The sequence below is a fragment of the Antedon mediterranea genome, chromosome 5, assembly GCF_964355755.1.
Source record: "Antedon mediterranea chromosome 5, ecAntMedi1.1, whole genome shotgun sequence".
Classification (NCBI taxonomy): domain Eukaryota; kingdom Metazoa; phylum Echinodermata; class Crinoidea; order Comatulida; family Antedonidae; genus Antedon; species Antedon mediterranea.
This window is the reverse complement of record NC_092674.1, coordinates 22,726,779-22,740,919: the sequence shown is the minus strand read 5'-3', so window position 1 is coordinate 22,740,919 and position 14,141 is coordinate 22,726,779. Positions and strand designations below refer to the sequence as shown.

Sequence of the window (14,141 nt, the reverse complement as noted above, 5' to 3'; positions counted from 1 at the left end):
TTGGTTGAGAAATCATCTATTGAACAACTCAATAATACAGAACATTCAGGTAGTTAGACATGTCTGGGGGGACAGTTATTATAGAACACAATTAAGAGTAAATTGTAGTTTTTATCAATTGGTTGTAGAAGAAATTTAAACACAGCAATGCAGTTCAGGTTAGTTAGTTGTTTAGGGCAAAATTAAACACAGGAATACAGTTCAGTTTAGTTAGTTGTAGAAGAAATTTAAACACAGCAATGCAGTTCAGTTCAGTTAGATGTTTAGGGCAAAATTAAACACAGGATTGCAGTTCAGTTTAGTTGGAATTGTAGGTGAAATATAAACACTGCAATACAGTTCAGTTTAGTTAGTTGTTTAGGGCAAAATAAAACAACACATCTAACAGTGTAATTGGTTGAGAAATCATCTATTGAACAACTCAATAATACAGAACATTCAAGTAGTTAGACATCAATTCAATTCAATTCATCGACATTTTTATTCCATAATCAAAATAAAAACATATACAAATACAATACAAATAATAAGATAATGGAATGGGATACAAAATAAGCACAAGTGCTTTAAGCATGTAACCCTAACAAAAAGATCAAACAATTAGTACAAACAAAAAGAACAAACCAAAATAACATAATGTGATTTACTTAACTTAAATATTTCTATTGTTATAATATTGCTTTAATCTCTGTTTAAACAAACTTAAAGTGGGGGATTGTTTTATATAGTCTGTTAAATTGTTCCAAATATGTGTTCCTTGGTAGGAAATACATTGCTGTCCGACTTTGGTGCGTTTTAGTTGTGGACAGTAGTTTGACCTGTTTCTAGTTGAGTATTATGGAATGAGGCAGATGTACTAAATAAGTTATTAAATGATTCAGGTAATAGATTATGTTTATATTGATACATAAATATAGCAGTGTGTTTCGTATAAAGGTCAAAAATATTTAATGTTTGGGTTGAAATAAAAAGTGGATGAGAAGGATGCATAAAATGAACATGACAAATATTTCTAAGTGCTTTTTTCTGGAGAATATGTATACGGTTTAAGTTTGTAGCAGAAGTAGCACCCCATACTGTGATAGCATACGTTATTCTAGGTAATATAAGTGCATTGTATACCGTTAACAAGATTTTACTTGATAACATAGACTTCACTTTGTTTAAGACACCAATTATTCTAGAAATACTGTTTGCTACCTCATTTACATGAAAATTAAACGATAAAGTTTCATCCAGAAATAAGCCTAGAAATTTAACTTCAGTAGCTTTTACTATACATTCATTTCCCATCCTCAATTCTAGTGAGGTAGTGTCAGCTGACTTATTTCTAGCCTTAAATATAACATATTTTGATTTGTTTACATTTAGCGTTAATTTGTTAGCAATAAACCAGTCCGAAAGTATAGATAACTCCTGGTTCATTGTATCAAAAGCTTGAGTAATATCATTGTGACTATAAAACACATTTGTGTCATCTGCATACATAATCATGTCTACATGGTTACATGCTAGACTAATATCATTAATGAATATAAGAAATAATAATGGACCCAATATGGATCCCTGAGGAACTCCAGTGTTTACTGTCATTTTACTAGATGCAGTATTAACAATAAATGTGTATTGTAGTCTTTTTTTAAGATAGTTTGAGAACCAGTTTAGCGGAACTCCTCTTATACCATAAAATCTTAACTTATCTAATAATACATCATGATCGATTGTATCAAACGCTTTTGATAAATCAAGGAAAACTCCTAGTGTGAACTCTTTATTCTCAATAGCGTTTGTGATTTTTTCAATCGATTGTATTAAAGCATGACTAGTTGAATGGTGTTGTCTAAATCCATACTGTGTTTTACTCAGTACGTTATATTTTGAGAGGTAACAAATCGTTTGATCATACACAATCCTCTCAAATATTTTGGAAAAAAAGGGTAAAATGGAAATAGGCCGATAATTATTTATATCGGAGATGTCACCATTCTTAAATACCGGGATAACTTTAGCAATTTTTATATCAGCCGGGACACAGCCCGATGATAATGACGTATTAATAATATGCAATAAAGGTTTTAAAATAAACGGGGAAGCAGATTTTATGAGTTGGGCACTTATACCATCATGGCCAGGAGAAGTATTCTTTGTGTTTTTAATATAGTGGTTAAGTTCATGTTCAGTAACAGGCTTAAAAAACATTGAAGAGGTAAAATTTCCCTTTAAGAAAGTTCTGTGGGTGATTTCTTCATTTTGAGATTCATGCCTAAATTTATTATTTAGTTTTTCTCCAATATTAATAAAAAAAGAGTTGAATGCATCAGCTTTCTCATCATTATCAGAGAAAGTATCAGTACCCAATTTTATTTTTGTAGGCAAATTGGTAGTCTTTTTCCTACCCATTATATCATTTAGGATTGTCCACGTTTTTTTAATATCTTGTTTATTTCGTTCAAACTGGACCATATAATATTCTTTTTTCCGATTTCTAATAGTAGTGGTTAACTTGTTTCTAAAATGTATGTACGTACTTTTATTAGTAGTGGTGTTATTTTGTTTGTACTTTTTATATAATTTATGTTTTTGAGAGATAGCTCTGGCAATTTCAGCTGTGATCCAAGGAGATTTTAACTTGTTCGCCTTATTTCTAATTCGTTTTAAAGGGAAACAATTATCAATTGTTTTATTTAAAGTGTTTGTAAAATTTTGATAAGCAACATTCGCATTATTTGAGAATAGCACATCATTCCACTGATTACTTTGTAATTCTTGCAAAAAATACTCCGTTTGTTGAGGAGAGTATTGTCGTTTATATACAAATCGAGGATATTGCTTATTATGTTTTTCCAAAGTATCTACACAGAATATTGGGAAGTGATCAGAAATATCAGTAATAAGTATTCCACTTTTAAGGGACGTAGTAAAAGAATCGATGTTGCAATAAATGTTATCAATTATTGAAGCACAATTATCGGATATTCTAGTAGGACTTTTTATGATTGGCTGAAATGACTGAGAAAATATTGTGTCTAAGTGTGATTGGATAGTGTTGTCGGTAGATTGTTGGAGTAAGTTTATGTTATAGTCTCCCACAAGGTAAGCTTTCTTTTTTTCTAGATTAATCATTTGCATTACACATGTTAATTCATCATCAAACTTTTGCAAGGAACGTGAGGGTGGTCTATAAACTATACCACAAATAACATTATTTCCTGATTCTAACTCAATCTCAATAAAAATAGTCTCTGCTTCAGTCATACAAGATGACAGATCATTTCTAATAATATATGTTAGTTTGTTGGTAACATAGAACGCTACCCCACCACCTCTCTTATCTTTCCTATCATTGTGAATCAAACTGTAGCCTGGTAACTGGTATAGATTAATATTATCTTTTTCGGTTAACCAGGTTTCACTGAAGGCAATGACGGAGAAGGCATGTACGAGTGAGTCTAAATAGTTTGAGATTAAGTCAAACTTATTAACAACACTACGACAGTTTAGTCCAAATATAGAAAAGTTTGATGATAAATTAGAATGTTCAAGTGAAGAAATTAAGTTATCTTCGTTAAAATATTCTGTGCTCACATTTACATTATCAAAAAGGTCACATTCAAACATTTAAATTAGACAGAAAAGGAAATGACAAATGAATAAAATTGAGCAAGCTGCTTACAGCAGAGAATAGTTAACACTATATAGCCTAAGTTAACAAGTATGTACAATAAATTACAATATATACAATGTAATATGAATTGTTTTATCATGACATACCAACAACAACTAAACGACAGGCAGTGAAACAATAATGATGATCATGGACGCCAATTAAGTATTTGGTTAACTTAAAAGATGTTGATCAATCTAACTCACCGATGTCCAGAATGTATTATTATGGCAAGTTATCGTTACTCACTGGTAAGTCAAACATCGCCAGTAAACAGCTACGTTGAAACGGTCTAGAACATGATGTCTCAATAACGGCGCACACTTATTAATCACATCAGCCACTTAATGTTGTTATAATTTGTCATTATACATCACTAGTAAAGTACGGATAGTATAACTTAAATACATTTAGTTGTGTTGTGTTTCATTAAGTGTAGGGGTACAGTTATTTTAGAACACAATTAAGAGTAAATTGTAGTTTTTATCAATTGGTTGTAGAAGAAATTTAAACACAGCAATACAGTTCAGTTTAGTTAGTTGTTTAGGGCAAAATAAAACAGCAAATCTAACAGTGTAATTGGTTGAGAAATCATCTATTGAACAACTCAATAATACAGAACATTCAAGTAGTTAGACATGTGTAGGGGTACAGTTATTTTAGAACACAATTAAGAGTAAATTGTAGTTTTTATCAATTGGTTGTAGGTGAAATTTAAACACAGCAATACAGTTCAGTTTAGTTAGTTGTTTAGGTCAAAATAAAACAGCAAATCTAACAGTGTAATTGGTTGAGAAATCATCTATTGGACAACACAATAATACAGGACATTCAAGTAGTTAGACATGTGGGGGGGGGGGGGCAGTTATTATAGAACACAATTAGGAGTACATATTTTAGACAAATCTAAAAGTATAATTGATTGAAAAATTATCTATTGAACAACTCAACAATACAGGACATTAAAGTAGTCAGACAAGTGTAGGGGTACAGTTATTATAGAACACAATTAAGAGTACATATTTTAGACAAATCTAACAGTACTATTTGTTGAAAAATCATCTATTGAACAACCCAATAATACAGGACATTCAAGTAGTTAGACATGTGTAGGGGTACAGTTATTATAGAGCACAATTAAGAGTAAATTGTAGTTTGATCTATTGGTTGTAGGATAAATTTAAACACAGCAATGCAGTTCAGTTTAGTTAGTTGTTTAGGGCAAAATAAAACAACAAATCTAACAGTGTAATTGGTTGAGAAATCATCTATTGAACAACTCAATAATACAGGACATTCAAGTAGTTAGACATGTCTGGGGGGACAGTTATTATAGAACACAATTAAGAGTAAATTGTAGTTTTTATCAATTGGTTGTAGAAGAAATTTAAACACAGCAATGCAGTTCAGGTTAGTTAGTTGTTTAGGGCAAAATTAAACACAGGATTGCAGTTCAGTTTAGTTGGTTGTAGGTGAAATTTAAACACAGCAATACAGTTCAGTTTAGTTAGTTGTTTAGGGCAAAATAAAACAGCAAATCTAAAAGTATAATTGATTGAAAAATTATCTATTGAAAAACTCAACAATACAGGACCTTAAAGTAGTCAGACATGTGTAGGGGTACAGTTATTATAGAGCACAATTAAGAGTACATATTTTAGACAAATCTAAAAGTCTAATTCATTGAGAAATTATCTATTGAACAACTCAACAATACAGGACATTAAAGTAGTCAGACATGTGTAGGGGTACAGTTATTATAGAGCACAATTAAGAGTACATATTTTAGACAAATCTAACAGTACTATTTGTTGAAAAATCATCTATTGAACAACCCAATAATACAGGACATTAAAGTAGTTAGACATGTGTAGGGGTACAGTTATTATAGAACACAATTAAGAGTACATTGTTGTTTGATCTATTGGTTGTAGAACAAAATTAAACCGAGCAATGCAGTTCAGTTTAGTTAGTTGTTTAAGGCAAAATTAAACACAGCAATGCAGTTCAGTTTAGTTAGTTGTTTAGGGCAAAATTAAACACAGCAATGCAGTTCAGTTTAGTTAGTTGCTTAATGACAAAGTTAAACAAAGGAATTCAGTTTAGATTTGTTAGTTACTTACAACAAAATTAAAGAGAGGAATGCAGTTTAATTTAGTTAGTTTTTTAGGGCAAAATAAAAAACAGCAAATCTAACACTATAATTGGTTAAGAACTTTTAGACAAAACAATTATACATGGTACAGTTATTATAGAACATAATTAGGAGTAAATATTTTAGACAAATCTGAAGTATAATTAGTTGAGAAATTCTAAATGAAACAACCCAATAATACAGGACATTCAAGTAGTTAGACATGTGTAGGGGTACAGTTATTATAGCACACAATTAAGAGTACATATTTTAGACAAATCTGAAGTATAATTAGTTGATAAATCATCTATTGAACAACTCCACAATACAAGACATTCAAGTAGTTAGGTTACAGTTATTATAGAGCACAATTTAGAGTAAATATTTTAGACAAATTTAACAATACAATTGGTTGAGAAATAATCTATTGAACAACCCAATAATGCAAATTTCACATTCAACTAGTTACACGTGTGGTTCTAGAACAAAATTAAACAGAGCAATTTAGTTTAGTTTGTTAGAGGACACAATTAAACAGAGAAATTTAGTTTAGTTGGTTATAGGACACAATTGAACACAGCAGCTTAGTTTAGTTTAGTTGGTTGTAGGACACAATTAAACAGAGCAATTCAGTTTAGTTTAGTTGGTTGTAGAACAAAATTAAACAGAGCAATTTAATTTAGTTTAGTTGGTTGTAGGACAAAATTAAACACAGCAGCTTAGTTTAGTTTAGTTGGTTGTAGGACACAATTTAACACAGCAGCACAGTTTAGTTTAGTAATGAAACAGAGAAATTTAGTTTAGTTGGTTTTAGGACCCAATTAAACACAGAAGTTCAGTTTAGTTTAGAACAAAATAAACAGAGAAATTCAGTTTAGTTTAGTTGGTTGTAGGACACAATTTAACAGAGTAATTCAGTTTATTTTATTTGGTTGTAGAACAACATTAAACAGACCAATTCTAATTTAGCTTAGTTGGCTGTAGGACACAATTAAACAGAGTAATTCAGTTTAGTTTAGTTGGTGTTAAGACACAATTAAACATAGCAATTCAGTTTAGTTTAGTTGGTTTTAGGACACAATTAAACAGAGCAATTCAGTGTAGTTTAGTTGGTTTTAGGACACAATTAAACATAGCAATTCAGTTTAGTTTAGTTGGTTGTAGAACAAAATTAAACCGAGCAATTCAGCTTAGATTAGTTGGTTGTAGGACATAATTAAACACAGCAGTTCAGTTTAGTTAAGTTGGTTGTAGAACAAAATTAAACACAGCCATTCATCTATTAGCCAAAACAATAATACAGAGCATTCAAATATTTAGACATATGTAGGGGTACAGTTATTGTAGACAACAATTAAGATAATATATTTTAGACAAATTTAAAAGTATAATTGGTTGGGAAATTATCTAGTAGACAACAAAACAATACAGAACATTCAAATATTTAGACATGTGTAGGGGTACAGTTATTATAGAACATCATTAAGTGTACATATTTTAGACAAATCTAAAAGTATAATTGGTTAAGAAATTATCTAGTAGACAACACAATACTACAAAACATTCAACTATTTAGACTTGTGCAATTCAGTAAGTTTAGTTGGTTGTAAGACACAATTAAACATAGCAATTCAGTTTAGTTTAGTTGGTTGTAAGACAAAATTAAATAGAGAAGTTTAGTTAATTTGGTTGTAGAACAAAATTAAACAGAGCAATTCAGTTTAGTTTAGTTGGTTGTAGGACAAAATTAAACACAGCAGTTCAGGTTATAGGACACAATTAAGAGTAAATATTTGAGACAAATCTAACAGAATAATTGGTTGAGAAATCTATCTATCTAATCTATTAGACAACACAATATTACAGCACATAGTAGTTAAACATGTGTAGGGTTAGAATTCTTATAGAACCCATTTAGGAGTACATATTTTAAACATATTTAACAGAATAATTGGTTAAGAAATCATCTATTAGACAACACAATAATGCAGAGCATTCAAGTAGTTAGACATGTGTAGGGGTAGAGTTATTATAGAACACAATTAAGAGTACATTGTAGTTTGATCTATTGGTTGTAGAACAAAATTAAACCGAGCAATGCAGTTCAGTTTAGTTAGTTGTTTAAGGCAAAATTAAACACAGCAATGCAGTTCAGTTTAGTTAGTTGTTTAGGGCAAAATTAAACACAGCAATGCAGTTCAGTTAAGTTAGTTGCTTAATGACAAAGTTAAACAAAGGAATTCAGTTTAGATTTGTTAGTTACTTACAACAAAATTAAAGAGAGGAATGCAGTTTAATTTAGTTAGTTGTTTAGGGCAAAATAAAAAACAGCAAATCTAACACTATAATTGGTTAAGAACTTTTAGACAAAACAATTATACATGGTACAGTTATTATAGAACACAATTAGGAGTAAATATTTTAGACAAATCTGAAGTAGAATTAGTTGAGAAATTCTAAATGAAACAACCCAATAATACAGGACATTCAAGTTGTTAGACATGTGTAGGGGTACAGTTATTATAGAGCACAATCAAGAGTACATATTTTAGACAAATCTAACAGTATAATTTGGTTGAGAAATCATCTAATAGACAACACAATAATACAGGAAATTCTAGTAGTTCACATTTGTAGGGAGGAGTACAGATATTATAGAACACAATTAGGAGTACATATTTTAGACAAATCTAACATTACAACTGGTTGAGAAATCATCTATAGAACAACCCAACAATACAGGACATTCAAGTAGTTAGACATGTGTAGGGGTACAGTTATTATAGCACACAATTAAGAGTACATATTTTAGACAAATCTGAAGTATAATTAGTTGATAAATCATCTATTGAACAACTCAACAATACAAGACATTCAAGTATTTAGGTTACAGTTATTATAGAGCACAATTTAGAGTAAATATTTTAGACAAATTTAACAATACAATTGGTTGAGAAATAATCTATTGAACAACCCAATAATGCAAATTTCACATTCAACTAGTTACACGTGTGGTTCTAGAACAAAATTAAACAGAGCAATTTAGTTTAGTTTGTTAGAGGACACAATTAAACAGAGAAATTTTGTTTAGTTGGTTATAGGACACAATTGAACACAGCAGCTTAGTTTAGTTTAGTTGGTTGTAGGACACAATTAAACAGAGCAATTCAGTTTAGTTTAGTTGGTTGTAGAACAAAATTAAACAGAGCAATTTAATTTAGTTTAGTTGGTTGTAGGACAAAATTAAACACAGCAGCTTAGTTTAGTTTAGTTGGTTGTAGGACACAATTTAACACAGCAGCACAGTTTAGTTTAGTAATTAAACAGAGAAATTTAGTTTAGTTGGTTTTAGGACCCAATTAAACACAGCAGTTCAGTTTAGTTTAGAACAAAATAAACAGAGAAATTCAATTTAGTTTAGTTGGTTGTAGGACACAATTTAACAGAGTAATTCAGTTTATTTTATTTGGTTGTAGAACAACATTAAACAGAGCAATTCTAATTTAGCTTAGTTGGCTGTAGGACACAATTAAACAGAGCAATTCAGTTTAGTTTAGTTGGTGTTAAGACACAATTAAACATAGCAATTCAGTTTAGTTTAGTTGGTTTTAGGACACAATTAAACAGAGCAATTCAGTGTAGTTTAGTTGGTTTTAGGACACAATTAAACACAGCAATTCAGTTTAGTTTAGTTGGTTTTAGGACACAATTAAACAGAGTAATTCAGTTTAGTTTAGTTGGTTGTAAGACACAATTAAACATAGCAATTCAGTGTAGTTTAGTTGGTTTTAGGACACAATTAAACATAGCAATTCAGTTTAGTTTAGTTGTTTTTAGGACACAATTAAACAGAGTAATTCAGTTTAGTTTAGTTGGTTGTAAGACACAATTAAACAGAGTAATTCAGTTTAGTTTAGTTGGTTGTAAGACACAATTAAACACAGCAGTTCAGTTCAGTTTAGTTGAGTTGTTTGTAGAACAAAACTAAACAGAACAGTTTAGTTTAATTGGTTATAGGAAACAGGTAAACACAGCAGTTCAGTTTAGTTTAGTTTAGTTGGTTGTAGAACAAAATAAACAGAGTAATTCAGTTTAGTTTAGTTGGTTGTAGAACAGAATAAACAGAGCAATTCAGTTTAATTTAGTTGGTTGTAGAACAAAATTAAACCGAGCAATTCAGTTTAGATTAGTTGGTTGTAGGACATAATTAAACACAGCAGTTCAGTTTAGTTAAGTTGGTTGTAGAACAAAATTAAACACAGCCATTCATCTATTAGCCAAAACAATAATACAGAGCATTCAAATATTTAGACATATGTAGGGGTACAGTTATTGTAGACAACAATTAAGATAATATATTTTAGACAAATTTAAAAGTATAATTGGTTGGGAAATTATCTAGTAGACAACAAAACAATACAGAACATTCAAATATTTAGACATGTGTAGGGGTACAGTTATTATAGAACATCATTAAGTGTACATATTTTAGACAAATCTAAAAGTATAATTGGTTAAGAAATTATCTAGTAGACAACACAATACTACAGAACATTCAAATATTTAGACTTGTGCAATTCAGTTAGTTTAGTTGGTTGTAAGACACAATTAAACATAGCAATTCAGTTTAGTTTAGTTGGTTGTAAGACAAAATTAAATAGAGAAGTTTAGTTAAGTTGGTTGTAGAACAAAATTAAACAGAGCAATTCAGTTTAGTTTAGTTGGTTGTAGGACAAAATTAAACACAGCAGTTCAGGTTATAGGACACAATTAAGAGTAAATATTTGAGACAAATCTAACAGAATAATTGGTTGAGAAATCTATCTATCTAATCTATTAGACAACACAATATTACAGCACATAGTAGTTAAACATGTGTAGGGTTAGAGTTCTTATAGAACCCATTTAGGAGTACATATTTTAAACATATTTAACAGAATAATTGGTTAAGAAATCATCTATTAGACAACACAATAATGCAGAGCATTCAAGTAGTTAGACATGTGTAGGGGTAGAGTTATTATAGAACACAATTAAGAGTACATTGTTGTTTGATCTATTGGTTGTAGGATAAATTTAAACACAGCAATGCAATGCAGTTCAGTTTAGTTAGTTGTTTAGGGCAAATTAAACACAGCAATGCAGTTCAGTTTAGTTAGTTGTTTAGGGCAAAATTAAACACAGCAATGCAGTTCAGTTTAGTTAGTTGTTTAGGGCAAAATTAAACACAGCAATGCAGTTCAGTTTAGTTAGTTGTTTAGGGCAAAATTAAACACAGCAATGCAGTTCAGTTTAGTTAATTGTTTAGGGCAAAATTAAACACAGCAATGCAGTTCAGTTTAGTTAGTTGTTTAGGGCAAAATTAAACACAGCAATGCAGTTCAGTTTAGTTAGTTGTTTAGGGCAAAATTAAACACAGCAATGCAGTTCAGTTTAGTTAGTTGTTTAGGGCAAAATTAAACACAGCAATGCAGTTCAGTTTAGTTAGTTGTTTAGGGCAAAATTAAACACAGCAATGCAGTTCAGTTTAGTTAGTTGTTTAGGGCAAAATTAAACACAGCAATGCAGTTCAGTTTAGTTAGTTGTTTAGGGCAAAATTAAACACAGCAATGCAGTTCAGTTTAGTTAGTTGTTTAGGGCAAAATTAAACACAGCAATGCAGTTCAGTTTAGTTAGTTGTTTAGGGCAAAATTAAACACAGCAATGCAGTTCAGTTTAGTTAGTTTTTTAGGGCAAAATTAAACACAGCACTGCAGTTCAGTTTAGTTAGTTGTTTAGGGCAAAATTAAACACAGCAATGCAGTTCAGTTTAGTTAGTTGTTTAGGGCAAAATTAAACACAGCAATGCAGTTCAGTTTAGTTAGTTGTTTAGGGCAAAATTAAACACAGCAATGCAGTTCAGTTTAGTTAGTTGTTTAGGGCAAAATTAAACACAGCAATGCAGTTCAGTTTAGTTAGTTGTTTAGGGCAAAATTAAACACAGCAATGCAGTTCAGTTTAGTTAGTTGTTTAGGGCAAAATTAAACACAGCAATGCAGTTCAGTTTAGTTAGTTGTTTAGGGCAAAATTAAACACAGCAATGCAGTTTAATTTACTTAGTTGTTTAGAGCAAAATAAAAAACAGCAAATATAACACTATAATTGGTTAAGAACTTTTAGACAAAACAATTATACATGGTACAGTTATTATAGAACACAATTAGGAGTAAATATTTTAGACAAATCTGAAGTATAATTAGTTGTTGAGAAATTCTATATGAAACAACCCAATAATACAGGACATTCAAGTTGTTAGACATGTGTAGGGGTACAGTTATTATAGAGCAAAATTAAGAGTACATATTTTAGACAAATCTAACAGTATAATTTGGTTGAGAAATCATCTAATAGACAACACAATAATACAGGACATTCTAGTAGTTCACATTTGTAGGGAGGAGTACAGATATTATAGAACACAATTAGGAGTACATATTTTAGACAAATCTAACATTACAACTGGTTGAGAAATCATCTATAGAACAACCCAACAATACAGGACATTCAAGTAGTTAGACATGTGTAGGGGTACAGTTATTATAGCACACAATTAAGAGTACATATTTTAGACAAATCTGAAGTATAATTAGTTGATAAATCATCTATTGAACAACTCAACAATACAAGACATTCAAGTATTTAGGTTACAGTTATTATAGAGCACAATTTAGAGTAAATATTTTAGACAAATTTAACAGTAAAATTTGAGAAATAATCTATTGAACAACCCAATAATACACATTTCACATTTAACTAGTTACACGTGTGTAGGGGTACAGTTATTATAGCACACAATTTTAGACAAATAATTTGTTTAGAAATCATCCATTAGACAACACAACGACACAGGACATTCAAGAAGTTAGACATCTGTGGGGATACAGTTATTATACAGCACGATTAAGAGTACAGCTGTATTTTAGACAAATCTAACAGAATAATTTGTTTAGAAATCATCTGGTAAACAACACAACAGTACAGAACATTTAAGTAGTTAGACATTTGTAGGGGTACAGTTATTATAAAACATATATACTAGACAAATCTACCAATACAACTGTTTGAAAAATCATTTATTAGACAATAAAACAATACAGGACACTTAACTAATTTCTTAGAAAAAAACAATTACAAATTTAATTATACACCCAAATGCAAAAACCAAAAGTAACTATTGTTAAACAACTGTACTTTTACTAGTATTACTGATACAATTTTAATGTTTGCAGTCAATTAAATGAACACTTAACATGCTTATTGTGAAACCTGGTTAAATCCTGCAATATTCTTCTACCCACAGTGTGTTGCTGTTTGGACTGTCATTGAAGGAGCATTTTCATAGAATGAGCATACTGAAGTAGAAGTCTAAATGTATTCACCTATTCATTTGAAACTCATCAACATTATACAGCAGCAGCTCCATAGTGTTTGGTTGCATGAATGATTGGCCAGGACTTGTATTCAATGACATTTTTTAACAAACGTTACATAAATCCTTACATAGGCCTTAATTCTTTAGCCTTTCCAGGTTAAACTATTAAATGTGTTACCTTTTATAAGAAATAATTATTTTGAATTAATTTAAGCTCTTCCCTTACAGTTTGTTTTTAGTATTTTGTAAGTTTTATTTTAATTTCTATTAAATTAAATCAAAGATGAAATAAAGTTATAAAAGTTGTCTTCAATTCTGTGTGTACCTGCTTTTATCTAATACATACAGCTACAGATGAAGGCTGCAGTTGGGTTCTAACTAGTCATTCCATTTATTACTATTCTCTCCTTATTTTGCTCACACTGGGCCACTATTTAAAAAGCTCATCATCCTAAAGTTAAATTACTTGCATTAATTTTATTAATCTTCAGTGTTCATGTTTTTGGAAGACAGTACATCTTTAAGTCAATGTGATTGGTTTTTTTAAACTGGTTATATATACTTGTTAAACCTTATTTCTGATTTACTTTAAACTGAAACCTTTTGTTTTGCTGAAAAGGGTCAAGTCATGACAAGTGCTTTTGCACTTCTGGACTTGATCCTGACTGCCATAATTATGAGGTTTACTACATTAAACATGAATTAAAAATGAATTATGAGAACCCTAGCACACGATGATGATTATGGATAGAGTTGTTGATTTTCAAGTCCATAATTCTTGTAACATCCAAAGTTGTATAACACTGCATCAGTGTTGTCCACAACGTAGGTCTATTAGTGTCTGTCAACATATGGTTTTTATTATATAAAATGTTATCAACTACATTTTATTAACATGCTCCAATGTTATTTTCTATTTATTTTCGACCAAA

General features: G+C 30.2%; 1 protein-coding gene across 1 annotated transcript in view; it reads right to left on the bottom strand.

Moving 5' to 3' along the window:
• LOC140049612 (gamma-aminobutyric acid type B receptor subunit 2-like) overlaps nt 1-14,141 on the bottom strand; it is a 98,481-nt gene that overhangs the window by 40,653 nt on the left and 43,687 nt on the right. The window lies entirely within an intron of this gene.